The sequence below is a fragment of the Aphis gossypii genome, chromosome 1 (genome assembly GCF_020184175.1).
Source record: "Aphis gossypii isolate Hap1 chromosome 1, ASM2018417v2, whole genome shotgun sequence".
Classification (NCBI taxonomy): domain Eukaryota; kingdom Metazoa; phylum Arthropoda; class Insecta; order Hemiptera; family Aphididae; genus Aphis; species Aphis gossypii.
The window spans coordinates 76057423-76074340 of record NC_065530.1 but is presented as its reverse complement, the minus strand read 5'-3'; the positions used below and the strand labels follow the sequence as shown (position 1 = coordinate 76074340).

Below are 16918 nucleotides of genomic sequence, written 5' to 3'. Positions count from 1 at the left end.
ATATGATCAGCCCGCAGCTGTGATTGCAGCACGATAAACAACAACACATAGATATAGATAATCATAAACTGTTCCTATTGTCACAGAGCCTAATGAAACCGATTTCAATATAAGTTTAATTTTTGTTATGAAGGGGGGGGGGGTAGTACATTCGTTGCCTCACTAAAAAAAAAAAAAAATATATCAAAAAACCGCCACTGTGTCCTACCCATACAAAATAGTGTCATTCTTCTCACCAAGCTTATTTATATCAGATTTTTTGTTGATATTTTCATGTCTCGAGTTTAGATTTAAAACAATAACTTTAAAAATTAATTTAAGTATATCGGAATCTTAACACGTATGGGAGGTAACGTTTGCGTGTACGAGTCTAGCCATCTCAACCCATGACATGCTGAGCGATGGTGGTGGTGAGCGGATGCGAACTATGTCGAGCTATGCTGAGCCGAGAGCTTTCACCGGTGATAATATTACAAAATATTTCTTAATTCCACTTCTACGTCATAGCTTGAGTATTTAGGTAGCCAATGTTGTATCACATAGCCGGTCCTAGAAATACTTTTTATACTCTTCAATCGGATTTTTTTTAATATGATGATAATATTAGAGCGCGGGTGCGTCCGGCCGTCGGCCTGTGCCCGTTCGTGCCGGGCCGCGGTTTGACGCCCAAAGCCTTCGGCTGGTGCTTAACGTTACTGGAATATCAACCGCGGCCCGGCACGAACGGGCACAGGCCGACGGCCGGACGCACCCGCGCTCTAATATTATCATCATATTAAAAAAAATCCGATTGAAGAGTATAAAAAGTATTTCTAGGACCGGCTATGTGATACAACATTGGCTACCTAAATACTCAAGCTATGACGTAGAAGTGGAATTAAGAAATATTTTGTAATATTATCACCGGTGAAAGCTCTCGGCTCAGCATAGCTCGACATAGTTCGCATCCGCTCACCACCACCATCGCTCAGCATGTCATGGGTTGAGATGGCTAGACTCGTACACGCAAACGTTACCTCCCATACGTGTTAAGATTCCGATATACTTAAATTAATTTTTAAAGTTATTGTTTTAAATCTAAACTCGAGACATGAAAATATCAACAAAAAATCTGATATAAATAAGCTTGGTGAGATGAATGACACTATTTTGTATGGGTAGGACACAGTGGCGGTTTTTAGATATATTTTTTTTTTTTAGTGAGGCAACGAATGTACTACCCCCCCCCTTCATAACAAAAATTAAACTTATATTGAAATCGGTTTCATTAGGCTCTGTGACAATAGGAACAGTTTATGATTATCTATATCTATGTGTTGTTGTTTATCGTGCTGCAATCACAGCTGCGGGCTGATCATATTACCTACTCATCTAATTTTAGTACTCAGAGGCGATGAAAAACGATCTTCACGATGATCATTACGCATGCTCAATTTTGCTTATTTAATAGTCGCGTGCATTTGCGTATTTACGTGTGTGTGTGTAATTCATGTACACAAGTAACAATTCAGAGGCGACGTTACATGTGTCTCTCCGACGTCATCGGAATATTGCCGCCGGCTGAAATATGAGGGTTTGTTTACGTGATAATTATTTCGTACATTTCTTATCTGTTTATCATTATTTTGATAATAAACGCGGAATAATATTATACAATAGTAAAATAAATGATAATTCATATAATTAAACTTCGTAAACAAGATTATTTTTTCAAATAAAACCATAAATACGTCAAAAATTGTTGGTGAGATGTGTGCTATGGTGTGGCTAATGGTGAGCTATGAATTATACTTTTAGAGTATTATTTACTATAAAATTTAGGTGAGGTATCGCCTCACTTGCCTTACCCTCAAAACCGCTACTGGTATGACAGTAAGATTCTATTGTATGCTCAACCAGCTATACGTATGCTATCACTATCATTGTAGCTCATGACAAAATATGCATGTATGCACTATGCACGGGTATGCCATGATGCTGTATAAAACTGTATATATGGAATTGTATTAAATATAATTATTAGCTGTATGTAGTTATGATTTTCGATGTTCCTTTATAGATGTATTTAATATATTTTTATTTAACGTTTTGCATATATATAGATATGATACGGTGTACGTCTAATAACCATAATTGCTACTTTTATTGAACACCGAAATCCTAAGAATATGCCTGCATATGGAAATTGTATGCATTCTGAAATTGACAAAATGCAAATGCAGTTCGTCACTGTATCAGATTTCTATGAAACTAGCATACAGAACTATGATCTATCTGCTATCACGTACGTATCCGACCGTGCTCGACCTGGTCCCTCCCCTCTAACACTTATATAATGATGTTTTCCTTTAATTATTATTATTAGTATTATTCGATGTTCCCTGTGATATGTATTAATATATTTTACCGTAACTTTCGACAATTAGATTAGAACACTCGTACCTATACATGTAACATTTGAGCGAAATCAAAGCTCGTGGAGACATGTAGTGAAATATGCTACGTTCGTTATGATATAGATAGTAATAACATAATAACGTCATTAGAGCTAATTCCTACTTCCATGTACATGACTATATTATGTAAATATAAGTATTTTATACCAAACCATTCTACATTTCTACACATCTATTTCACATATATATTTAATATTTTGTAATGTGAGAAAATTCCAATCATCATCACGGTCACTGACGTCGTCGCCGCCATCGCCACTACCAACACCTCATTTCGATCAAATACAATATATACCTACTTATCACTCGATATTATAACTGTTTGTAGAATTGTGTGTGACTAAAAATCTATTAGCTCTATTCGTATGTATTCATCATATTAAATACATGAAATGGCTCTTAATCGTTTTGTCAAAAAACGTGTTGATCGGGTCAGTACGCGTACGTACGGTCATTACGTACTACGCGCATGATATTATAATTGTTTAGGTAATTGAGTGCAACTAAAATTCTATTAGCTATACTATGTATATTCATCATATTAAACAACGTAGCAAGTGAGTTGAGATGGTTATACTTATTAGAAAATAATAATAATATGAAAAAATATTTTTAAGTAATAATATTTAATTTATTTCATATATACACATCAAATCATCGAACATGATGTAACAACTATTCGAAAGTTATATTAAATGCCCTCCCTCGCCGGCCCTTGAACAATAAATTGAGATCTTTCAGATCCCTATGATTGAACTCTAAAATTTCTTCATCAGTGAGCTCAATGGACCGCGGGAGATATACCTCGAGCGACTCCCCCTTTTCGCCGGTTAACGTGCACAGTACTGTCCTCCCATACTGCGTGTCTTTGTTCTGCATCTTGGTAATAGGATAAGGCATGTCGACGATTAAATCTCCGACCGAGATAAACTTTACATTGCACTGCACTGTTAAACTTTTCTTCAACGAGTCCATGACGTATAGCCTATAAACAGATTTTATAACCATTACAGGCAAAGTGTATGACGACTAAGTACTCTACTAGGTTTGTCTATAACTCGTTTATAATATTATAATAATAATTATTATTATTATTTAGATTTCCAGTTTTGAGAAAAATCATTTTTAAGTTTCTATTTTTAACCGAGAACGTGATTTTTAAGTTAACAAAACAGAAAACATTATACTGGTAGAAATCTGTGACGGCTAATTTAATTATGATATCATTTGTGATAGCATATATTTAGTATCTAATGAAAAATTTTCCGGTTCTGATGATATATCAAACATAGAAGTATCAATTTTGAGTTATAACAAATAACTAAGTTATATAATGCGTAATATTATGTAAATATCTAATGAATACTCACTCAAGTTATCGAGTTGTAGGTGATTTGCTGTAATATGCTTTTGCTATAACGATCAGTATTCTGCTTTCGTAATCGTCGAAGTCGTGTTGGAGGTTTCCGTTTTTATAGCTGATTCTTCTCAATTGCTCGGTATACGGTGGACGACTGATACTAAATGCATCGTTATCGGCTATATTTAAGTGATTCAAAATTCCCTTCCTCAGAAATAGCTGATACCCTTATATATGCAAGACACTTTCCACCATTTGCAGGTGATCGCTAACTTTCTATATTTAAAATACTATGACGATGATAACGACAAGAACAACAACAAAGTCATTGTCGCCATAAGGTGTGAAATGCCCGAATATATCACTCAATTAGCGCTAACAATCTGTTTTCTATAATATTTCATACCACACATAAATTCGAAATATATAACATAGTATATAATATATAATATCTATTATATCTCCAATTTATTCCTTATACATACGTTTTAACAGCATATCGAAACAATATGAGTTGTAGAAATCACACACGTTTTTAGGAATGCCGAGGGGCGGGCGGTGTCGCGGCGGGGGTGTTAGACCTTCCCGGCACTCTATTCTATGATAATGCTAGGGATAACGATGACAATTATGCATGGCTTGATCACCGTCGATAATTTTGCGAGAGCCCCAGCAGTTATTAAATATATCTACATGTCTTATAAATGAGATAAATATTTAACTGGAAACATATTTAATGTTGAAAATTTGGTTATAAAATGTCAGTTCATTTGTTATATATTCCTCAGTATACTTCACTAATATATTACACTAGTAAGATTAATATATAAGATAAATCGGATTTCGATGATAGTAGAAAAATATATAATAATCTTAAACATTGTCAATATTTTCAGAGTAATAGAATATACCATAAGATTTTACGATTATATTATAATAAGTTTTATAGAAATTGTTATAAATAAAATAGTTGTAATAAATGTATACACATTTCTTTAATAAAGTATATTATTGCTGCACACTTCGATAATACAATAAATATATTTTTACACTTCAGTTTACGTTATATTATTTCATTTAAGTATATATTTATATAATATTAACTCTATATATTTATATATTTATATATACTATATCTTTCATAATACATCGTGACTTATTATTATATATATAATTTAAATATTAGAATACTTATTTCCATCATTGCTCATTATATTATTGCTAATGGTCGTGTCATTTAAACACCGCTCTATATTATATTTTATTTTAGAATACATAGATGTTTGCGATTTAATAGGTTTAACCAGAAACATATTTAATGTTGAAAATTTGGCTATAAAATGACAGTTCAGTTGTTGTATATTCCTCAGTATACTTCACTAATATATTACACTAGTAAGACCTACCAAGGCAGACTTACAGTTAATATAATATAGATATTACAAATGGTGAAGAGGCGAGCAGAAAACAAGATGAGAACTGAACATAGTGCTGATAAAAGATCGAAGAGGCAATCAGGGGAGGAGTTCGACATGGTAACTTTACAGAATTATAATATACGACTATGATGTAATCGATATAATTTTATCAAGATGTCTTAAAAATGAAACTACTATACTTACGAAAACAGTTTATTAATTATGGGGCTCAATATTTAAATTATATACATCCTTTAACACAATTAAAATTATCAACTGAGCATATTAAAGAAACTAAACCTAATCAAAATTATCGATTATTACATTTATATAATTCCAATATGTTAATCGAGATTCAAAGATTATTACATCTAAATAAAAGTATGGCATTCAAATTTTGCAAAACGTTAGTGACATCATCATTAACTATGTTAAACGATATTAATTTAATGGGAGATTTGATTGATAATAATTTTCAAGAAAAAGGCCGTATATATGGAGATATTAATCGATGTACATGTTGTTCATTTTACCATGATATCATTTATACTGAAAACTCTGTAAAAGATTTCAAATGGCGTTATCCATTGTTAACTATTCAACAATGTGAACAAATTATTAATAACTGTTTAATTAAAAAATATTTCTCTAGTATATAAGATAAATTGGATTACGATGATAGTAGAAAAATATATAATAATTTTAAACATTGTCAATATTTTTAGTGTAATAGAATACCTATACCATAAGATTTTACGATTATATAATAAGTTTTATAGACGTTGTTATAAATAAAATAGTTGTAATAAATGTATACACATTTCTTTAATAAAGTATTATTGTTGTACACTTCGATAATACCTACAATAAATATTTTTCCACTTCAGTTTACGTTATATTATTTCATTTAAGTATATTATATTTTATATATTTATATATACTATATCTTTCATATATATATATTATTAATCAGTTGCTAACCTTCCATGAAGTAAAATTAACTATTCTATGCTCGATTTTCAATACCAACATATTATTATATTTTTAACTAAAATATCATATTGAGTATATCAGAATTTAACTATATAAATAATACTATATTAAATCATACATTGGATTTGACTACAATATTTATTAATTAATATATTATATTATGATTTGATCATGCCTGTTTAATATATGATCCACGATATATGTGTTTTATTTAAAATACACCTTGGAATAAATATCATACAACTCTATTGATGATTACCTACACGTTATGAGCTAGAACGAATATAAAAAAAACGATTATGTACCCATGGTCTAATAACGGGCTTGAGAAACGATTAACTGATATATTTAGTAAACTACCTATGTGCATTAATTACATGATATATTAGAAATGATAGTCTAATATTGCTACCTATTGAAAACATATGAAATAAATTTCACGGTAAAATTATTCATATTATTTATTCACTACAAGTTGTATGGTGTATGGCGATATGTATTTAAGTAATAATAACATTTTGAATTGCTAAAATATTTCATATCTACTTACCACGTTAAAATAAGATCAATCTAGTTAAAACAACTAGCTGGGCTGTTCAAACAATGATATATTATTGTAGGTATATTTATTTTAATTTATAAAGTAGAGTAATTTTGAGCATATCGTGTAATATAATACTATTAATACTATACTTAATATTATTTCAATAAATTAAAATATAATGAATCATCTATTATAATAATAGCTTATAATATTAGGTATGGGATAGTATATGATAATATTTTAAACTAAGAGATGAAATTTAACCATTTACTATAAAAATATTTCCATTTATTTTAAGTAGTTAAATATATAATGTTTTAATTTTTTTACTATATCCATAGTATATATCAAGTAGACCTGTGTTTGTTATGCTTGCTGCGATTACATGTATATGGGGGGGGGGGGGGGGTAAAATAGAACGTTATTTTTTATTTATCATGCTTACTAAGTATGATAATGATTTTGATCATTATGCCTAATATAATTAAAACGAAATAAAGAAAAATATATAACAAGGGAAATGTGTTTGATATTCCTAATAAAAGACATAACTATATTCATTTATGTGCTGTGTAGTATAAGTTTGGAGACAAAGGTACTGACTGATTATTGATAACTGTAGGATTATTGATTTCTGATATAGGTAAATGAAAATACGAAAATATAATGAATAATTTATTATAATAATAGTTTGCTATGTTATGTATAATATAACGTATATATGATAATATAGATGAATTAATATGAAAGTGTACGTGACACTTTCATTTTTCACATCTATAAAAGATAATGAGACCTCATCAATAATTACTTATTTATGTTGTATATTATATTATTAATCGACTACTAACTCTCGATGAACTAAAATTAACTAATACACTGTTTCAAAACGAATGTATTCTACACATGATTTTAAATATCAGTACATTTTTAACTAAATCGTAATGAGTATATTGAATTCGACTACTTATAATTTTTTTTGGGGGGGGGGGGGGTGGGGGCCGGGCAGGTATTGGAATGGAGGGGGGGGGCAAGGACGGGCACGGCATGGAGGGGCATGGCAGTGATAGGCATGGAGGGGAAGGGCAAGGCTGGGCACGGCAGGGCATGGCACGCGCACGATAGGGATGGCGGAGTAGTCGGATTTACCGGATTTGCGGGGGTCACAGAACCGACCAAAACATACTACTTTATTGCAATGTTATAATGATATGTCCTGATAGTATAAAAAAAATAAAAAATATTTTCTAATTTATTTACATTGTTAGATATAGGTAGTTGAAAATATACCATTCGTCTTCCAATGAATATTATTATTTAGTGGTAGATAAGTAGTCAAATTAATAATATTGTGTATAAAAAATCACGATGAATAACATTTTAAAACGTAGTTACGATCGACGATTTTATAGTATGTTTATATACCAAATAAGAGCAAGATCGTATAAATGGTTCACTCAATATTCTATACACTCATCAAAATAATTATTTTTTAAAACTAATATGCATTAATTAACTTGTTCAATTAAAATACAAAAAAAAAGTAGACTATTTTTTTTTTTTTGAGATATAGGGCTAAATCTTGGTCTTAGGGGTTAGGTTAGGTTAGATCTTTAGTCTAGCTTTAGTTTAGGTAAGGACCTTTCACACTATAACAGAACCAAATTTCTTTTATTACAATATTATATTGAATTTTTTTATATCTTTAGAAAATCTGGACAACAGTATTATTATGTCGTATATAAATATAAGATTTATCAAAGAAAACAATTCATTGAAAACCAATAATAGAAAAGCAACCAAATATAATATTACATAACGTAAGTGCTCTTTTTTCTTTGTAAATTAAATTGATTTCATTATAGAAAGGTATGTGCCACTTTTAATATTTTTTATTTCAAAAGAAATATATGATCTGCATTATATGATACAATAAACATATGCGATCAGAGTACAAAGTAAATGATTTATTTTGATAAAAGAAGTAGTGGTAGAGTTTGAAAAGTTCAGCTTTCTCTGAATCAGTGAATTCAAAACTGCCATCTTTTAATATGGAATAAAAAATGTAATCTTAGCCAATAATTATAATTATTTGAAATATAATTATAGGAGTATATACTTCACCGTAAATATTTAAATTTAAATAGTTTACTGATATTTATTTGGATATATCGTACATAATAATTCCAGAAATACATACACATTAATGTATTATTTTCCTTATCGATTATTCTGAACTACTCAACTTGACATAGAATAAAAATATGTGTAATTATCATAATTATAATACCTGGAACTTGGAGTAGATTCAAGTGAGTACATATTTGTACTTTACCTGGATATAGTGGTACTATACATCGTAAGTTTTATACGATAAGATAAACAGTTGATATTTATTAAAGTAATAAAAGTTGAATATCTAAGTTATACTTTTCAAATATATATGCACTGCATTAAAATCTAATAAAACCAACTAGAGAATATTATACTAATTTTATTATACATAAATCAATTTAGTAATGGAATTCGGGTGTGGTTATTGATAAGGCTTGATAAAATATCAATATCAATTTTTTTATTATTTTTAGTGAAGATATGAATAAAAATATTTGTTTTGCCCCTAAATGATTCGTTTAAATGCACGTGAAAGTTCTACACCATTAATATTATACGTCTTAATATGTTCCAAATTGTATTATTATACATACTAAACCAACAATTCATTAAATAATTACATGCGGAACATCGAAATGGACATGTGTTTAATTATTGTAAACACATTTTTTTTGTGTTTAGCTATTTTAGATATTTTGGATTTAAAAATATTGATCAATATATATATATATATCTACTAGGTAGGACAGTCGTGGCTACCAGTCTCGTTTCGTTTATTTATACCTCGGTGGTGTAGCATAATATAACCTTATTACTTATAACTAATAAGCAATGATTAATTATCAGAGCACTGAAAATCACTGTTGTAGAGTCTAACATACCGTATTAATATTATTACACTGGTTTTTATCAACATTGTTTCATTAACACAATGCATCTTTACGTAGGTTCTACAAAAAAAAAAATAAATAAATAAATAAAATAAAAAAAATAATCGATTATTCGTTTCTAAGAAGACAGTACAGACTAAGGGATAATCCTTATAGATTCTTGGAATTTACATTGAATAAAATATAATGCCTGAATGCTTCTTATAGAATATTAATAATGAAAAGCGTACAATACATTGATAATGAAATAATAATATATATTATCAAAATTAAATTATTCACGAAACCGTGAATAGTGCCTAATGTGTATACGTAACTATTCTTGTGTTTTTATACAAATATCGTGAGAGATAAAGTTATATCTAAAACATAAATATAGTTTTTTTTTTTGATTTATTATAACATATTACTATGAAAAATACATCCGTGTTTTAATTTATTTAAAATATATAATATTATTTTCCTATATAAATAAAACATAAAAAATCATATAATTATAAATATTATAGAAATGTATAAAGAATAATATAGGTACACATTACATAAAAATACTATTGATTTAATTTAAATCGGAGTATTTTTTTCATATTATTATTTTCACAATTTCAGATTAGATAAATTTTAATTATTTAATTTATTGTTTTTTATGATATTTTTGTTTTTATAGGTATATGCATTATTATTTATTGAAATAAAAAAAAAAAACAAACAAAACGTAATTTTAACTTTCTTAAACATCGGGTATTACCGTATAAGATACTTTAAGTTGAAAATATCTTCAAATCCAACTATTTTTAAGAAGCGAAAATTTGTTATCAAAATACTTGTATCTTTACATACGATTCAATCAGTTATGTCGCTATGACAATTTTGCACAAGATAAAATAACACACGAAATTTGCTAAATATGATTACTTTAATTTCATAATATATGAATTAATGGCTTTTGATATATAATATTACAGTTATAACTTTACATACCCATATAAAATTTCCATTGTAGTGGATAAACCACCGCTTTTAGATTTTACCAGAGTTCTATTTTTTTAATTCTTATGCAAATCAACTTGCTTTAGAAATGAATATAAATACATTATATTCTTAAGAATCGCTTAATTATTTAAGATGAAGCATACATAATATTATCTTCCATAAGAACCTAACGTTTTAGTGGTACATACATTTTGTCAGTGGATGTCAGTTAGAACATATTCAAGACATTTTATAGACTCAATTTATTAAAAATTTATTTTTTTTTAAATCAGTTAAGATATTCACTATGAGACGGGATAAATATTAAAATAAACTAATTTTAGAAAAAAAATTCATTTTAATATATTATATCGTAGATAACAATATTGTATACAAATTGACTATACATTATTAGTTTTTATTTTCAAATCAGTAGGTAGAATAGGTAGATTTTGTATAGTTTTGATGTTTATTATTAAAGTATCTAACGCTTTTTATTAAAAATAAAATAGCTTTAACACATTTAAAATTGGATATTTCACACTAGCGATAAAATAGTTTTATAAATAATGTTTTACTTTAATTGTTAAAATAAGAGATTTTATGTTAAAGTTAAATCGCATTCACTTTAAATTCAACGATTTTTCGACACTACAGTTGTTGTAGGTTTCAATAAATTAAATGAGTGTGTTGACATCCTTTTGATATTTGGTGATACTTGAGTGTGACGTATTTTTTCATTGAATAATATATATACTTTTTTTAACACCAAAAAATAAATTTTAAATATTTAAAATTCATTGTTATTTTTCATTATCTTTGTTTTGTTGTAACACGCATAGTTAAATATATTACCTAACATTTATATTTTTAAACACAAGGTTACTCTTTTTTTATTATTTAACACATTGATGTACTACAGTATGTATGCGTATTTTGATCATCTTAAATAACATTTAATGAATTGGATTGGTAATATAAAGAGCGTATTTACCATTTCAATTATATTAATATATTTGAACATATTGATTTAACGAAGTCAAGTAAAAATTTAAACTATTGTTGCAATAAATATATATTATTAATTCTGAAAAAATTATAGTATGATATAATCATATAATCTATTCATATTTATTTTATTTTCAAAAACTAGAAATCATCATATTACATAGTGTACAAATAAGGGATGTATTTTACTCTTGGGAAATCAAAACCTTAATCAGATCACATAAAATTTGATTAAAATCAAAATAAACCCTTTGATAATGTCCATATTATCCATAAATCCTAAAACAAAATTGTTTCAAAATAGAAAGGGCATATTTATGAATTTTTAAATCGTTTATGGCACTTATTCTACCAATCTCTATACCATCAAACCATTAGCGTTGTATATGCCTTGTATTTTTTTAAATAATAAACAATATTTGATTCATATAATACTGAATATCTTAATACTTTAAAATCTTAATAATGCATATAATGTGACATCGGATACATCGGGGTATTGTTATACCAGTATCATATTTTAACATGTTAAAAATAAAAATAACCAACTGAATATGCATATATATACATATATGATATATCTCTATTAAAATTATTTTAATTTTTTATGAACAACAATAATAAAGTTGTAATGCCGTATTAATTTTTAATTCAAATCTATAATAATTATATAATGGCCTATTATTGGCCAACGGCTTTGTTGTTTTTTTTAAAATTTATAATATGAATATTGAATATTAACTACATGTTCTTATAACTATCACTCTATATTCATATTAGCATTTTCCAAACAAAGTATATTCTCAAAATATTTCGACTAATTTTGTGCTATTCATATAAATTGAATTCATCGACTTTTTTTAGTTTGTTTTTTTTCCATTGATGTTGCTAAAATATATTTAAAAATTTGATGCCAGATCCTGATAAGTTTTTCTCGATAGAATTAAAAATAATATTAAACATAAACTCGTATTAATTTTATGATCGTTTGAAGTTTAAATTGTGATGAAATTTAATATTCACGTGTAAGAAAACCATTTATCATCAAACAATGTTTGTTATTTTATTGTTATCCAAATGATTTTATTTATTTATTAAACCTGTTGCATTAAAGGCCATTTGGTGATATTGATAAGTTTTACATTAGGTACATACATCTATCTGATAAGTGATAATGTATAGATTATTAAAAATATTATATTATGTAAAGACTATTTTAAATACGAGGTGGTACATTGAGTAAAGTTGAGTAGGTTGAATGAGATAATCAATTTGACTATGGCAGAAATTTATATGGAGTCTAGATTAAGTGATGTCGAGAGTAAATCTTGTAGCCGTACTGAACGTATGTGCTGCATTCGGTAAAAATATGTTTGATGTCCAAGCGGACTCTACTAGCGATACATATTAGGTCATCTTTTTTGGCTATTGGCCATTAGGAAAATGAGTAAGTGTAAGATTTTTGTATAACCGATGCTAGATCTAATGATGATGACTTCGAGTTTTCTGGGAAGTTTGAAAATACCAGTTACACATAGTTCGTTAGATTCCGTTTAGGTTGTTGAAAACCATAATAATATTATTAACCAGTGACTTTTGAAACATTCCACTACTAGATACTTGAATTATTAATTTTAAAATGGCTTATATAACTCGTACGATTAGACCAATCAGACCCTACATTATATTAAACAATTCTTATTACGTCCATTTTTTCTTTAAATAGTAAGCAATATTCTATTTATTAACGTAAAACATAGGGCTTATAACTCTCTTAAATATTAATGATTCTGATTAATATATTGGGACTTTGAGGTAGTTGAAATATTATTTGAATCACATTTTTACACATTTGAAGTATAAACAATGAAGCAAATATATGTATATTTATTTAAATTAACAATTAAGGAACTATTTCTTTATGAACAATAATAACTGAGTATTACCACACAAAAACTATTTTAAACATGATTTTAATATTTTTATATTCATTTTTCAGATCTATAATAATGATATTGTGGTAATTAATTAATACATTATTATGTGTAACTTAATTTGTATGGAATACACTAGTCTAACTGTAATTTTAATTTTATGTAATACGTAATGCCGTATGTGTTTGTGCTTAAAATAATGAACCCATTTTATTGATTAATTCACGATAAACAAAAACCATATGCATTTAAACTTTTCAAAATGTTGTATATTTAATATTTCTAATAACCTTAATTCAGACGATATATGTATAGATACTATGTGAAAGATTATAAATATTATATCGTTACATTAAAAATTGTTCAATAAACTTATATTATATTTTAATTTTAGTTTGATAAAATATTAAAACATATTTAATATGCAAAGCTAGTTCAAATAATTTCTTTCAAAGTATATTATTGAATGACAAATGTAAACATTCCAATGAAACATAATGGATGCGTAACCTTAAAATATTTTTAAAATAAATGTCTTGAAATTATATATTATTAAAACTGATATTTTTAAAAGAAACATTTTATGTCAAATCTTTGATAAACCATTTAAATATATAAGTATAATTAAAATAACAACTATAATATTAAACATATTTTGGAAAACAAAACAGAAATTAATACACTATGTAAATAGGTCTATAACAATGTTTACATTAAACATTTTTTATTCTAATTTAATAACATTTTAACTAACTAAATTTAAACTAATAATAAAATACTCTTAACAAAATTTTTTAAATAACACAAACACTGTAATATATTAAATTTTTTTATTTCTGGATGTATATTATTGTTTTTATTATTATTTTTAATAATGATAATATGCATGCAATATTAATTAAAAATTATTTTTTTAAATAACTATCCAAACGAATAGAAAGTAATAAACTAGATTCATTTAATTTAATACAACCTAAATATTAAGTTGCATAATTTTTAGCATGTGGTTTTAATTGTTTTTTCCCAGGTCATACAGACTAAAATTAAACTAGCTATTTCAAACTTCAATAACTCGAGAATAAACTAAAAAAAGATAAAAACAAAAAAAAAAAAAATACGAAGCTGTATATAAAACTACAGAACCATACAGATTAGTGGTGTTATGCGATATTAAAGCAAACAACAATAATAATCCTTTTTGTTTTAACACTATTTCTTCTATAGGCGTATAATGCGTTAGGGTATGTGAGGGCAGTTTAAACACCCCTCCTCACAACTCATGTGACAATATAATTTTTAATAATGTATTTTATATTTATATTCACATTGGATCACAATATTTGTTCTATATTATAATCATTGTACTAGTTATTAACACTTTTTTCCTTAAAAAAATATACCAAAAGCCCTTTTGATACATAATAGACCGTAAAAAAATATTATTTTTACTTATTATACCTATTATTGAATTGTGAGTCAATCCTATCCTATTAGTTCTATTAAATTGTAATAATATACAATATATCGTTTGTTTTAAGACTAACGATTATAAGTTATTGAACCAATTAATGTAAATATACAGTTAAATATTTTAATAAAAAAAAATAACAATAATTTGTAAAAAATAAATCGATAATAAATCATTTTAGGGTAAAATGACTCATTGACTAATTTATTTAGGTGTAGAAATAAACACGTTCGTTTCATTAAATTAAGTTTTAAATTTGAAAGTATTATTTTATAAAATTACATTTCACATATATAATATTCACTTCATTGTTTTGAATGGACATAATTTTAGTAAAACCATGATTATTGATTACATACATGATAGATGTAGAATATGTGTAAATATTTACAATTTCTATTTCTATTATTAATTATTATTACTCAGAATCGTATATATATTATATAGTATTAAAAAAATGATATAGATATAGGTACTCTAAAGGGAATAAACCCATTTTAAATTAAATTCTTTGAACACAAAATATCAACGAAAAGCACTATTCAAAAAAATATAAAATGTTGACGTAAAACGATATGGTACTCTATTTTTTTTATATTTTCGTCATCAACAACAGCATCAAAAACCATTAAAATGCAGCCGAAATTGATAAAAATGATGTGACACGATAATATGATTTTTGTCAAGTATTCTTCTTTAGTTAACGTGATGTTATAATTTGCTTGTTATAATAATTTGATAATAAGAAAAATAGAATTTGTTAGAATTTACAATTTCAAAATATACAAACTCTAACGTTCTTTTTTTGTATAAATAACCATATATAACATAAAATTAAATTCTATTCGCACTGGTTGGCTTTTTTGAACTATTTCCATTATTTTAACCTTTATGGCATACATACATATTATTCACTGTTTTTTGTCGGGCTTCCTGAAATGAAACTCTACATAGGACGTATACGCCCCCAAATCAGAAAAATGCAATAGAATAAAAATTTACCTAAAAATATTTATTGAAATGTATGATAAAAAAAAATAATAATAATCATAATATTATCAATTGGTTCGTTCAGAGTTTTAAATGAACATTATTTTAATCAATAAAATACAAATATAATACTGGTATATCTTAAGTCGGGTTAGCTGTCACTGCTCGCCGCCATCAATGTATATTTATTATAATATACTAAATATACAGAAGATACGGTAATATTTGCATACAAGTTAACAGTTTAATAACAGTTATGACTCATAATTTGTAAACAACAAATGTTTTAAGAAAATATTTATAATAAACCAATGGTTCAGTATTTGTATGTTTTTAATATTTACCAAATATTAATTAAAAACTATTGACATTAAAAAAAATAACAGTAAATAACATAGTTAAATAATACAGTTTAATAATTTATATTATTATACTTGAAATAAGTTCTTTTGTATCTTTCCCATGAATATGACACCCATTCGACGAAATTGATACACATTTAAATAATTGTTTACTATGGAGGTACTTATAATAGTAAGTGATTTGTAAAAATTCTTTAATACGAGTAGTTTAATATTTTTTCCATATTAAATTTAACCTACTATGTGGTATAATTTAGAACTTTTGAGAATATTATCATACCAATACAAAGGGTTCAACTACTGTTCATTGATGTTATTATGTAAAGTCACAATGCATAATATGCATTACTGAAATAGGTCTTTGATGTGTATTCGTAGAACTATTTTCCCTCTAAGTATGTTTCGTAA

General features: G+C 26.6%; 1 protein-coding gene across 1 annotated transcript in view; it reads right to left on the bottom strand.

Moving 5' to 3' along the window:
* Positions 1-16918, bottom strand: part of LOC114131724 (cAMP-specific 3',5'-cyclic phosphodiesterase) — a 657881-nt gene that overhangs the window by 526243 nt on the left and 114720 nt on the right. The gene's annotated exons all lie outside the window — the stretch shown is intronic.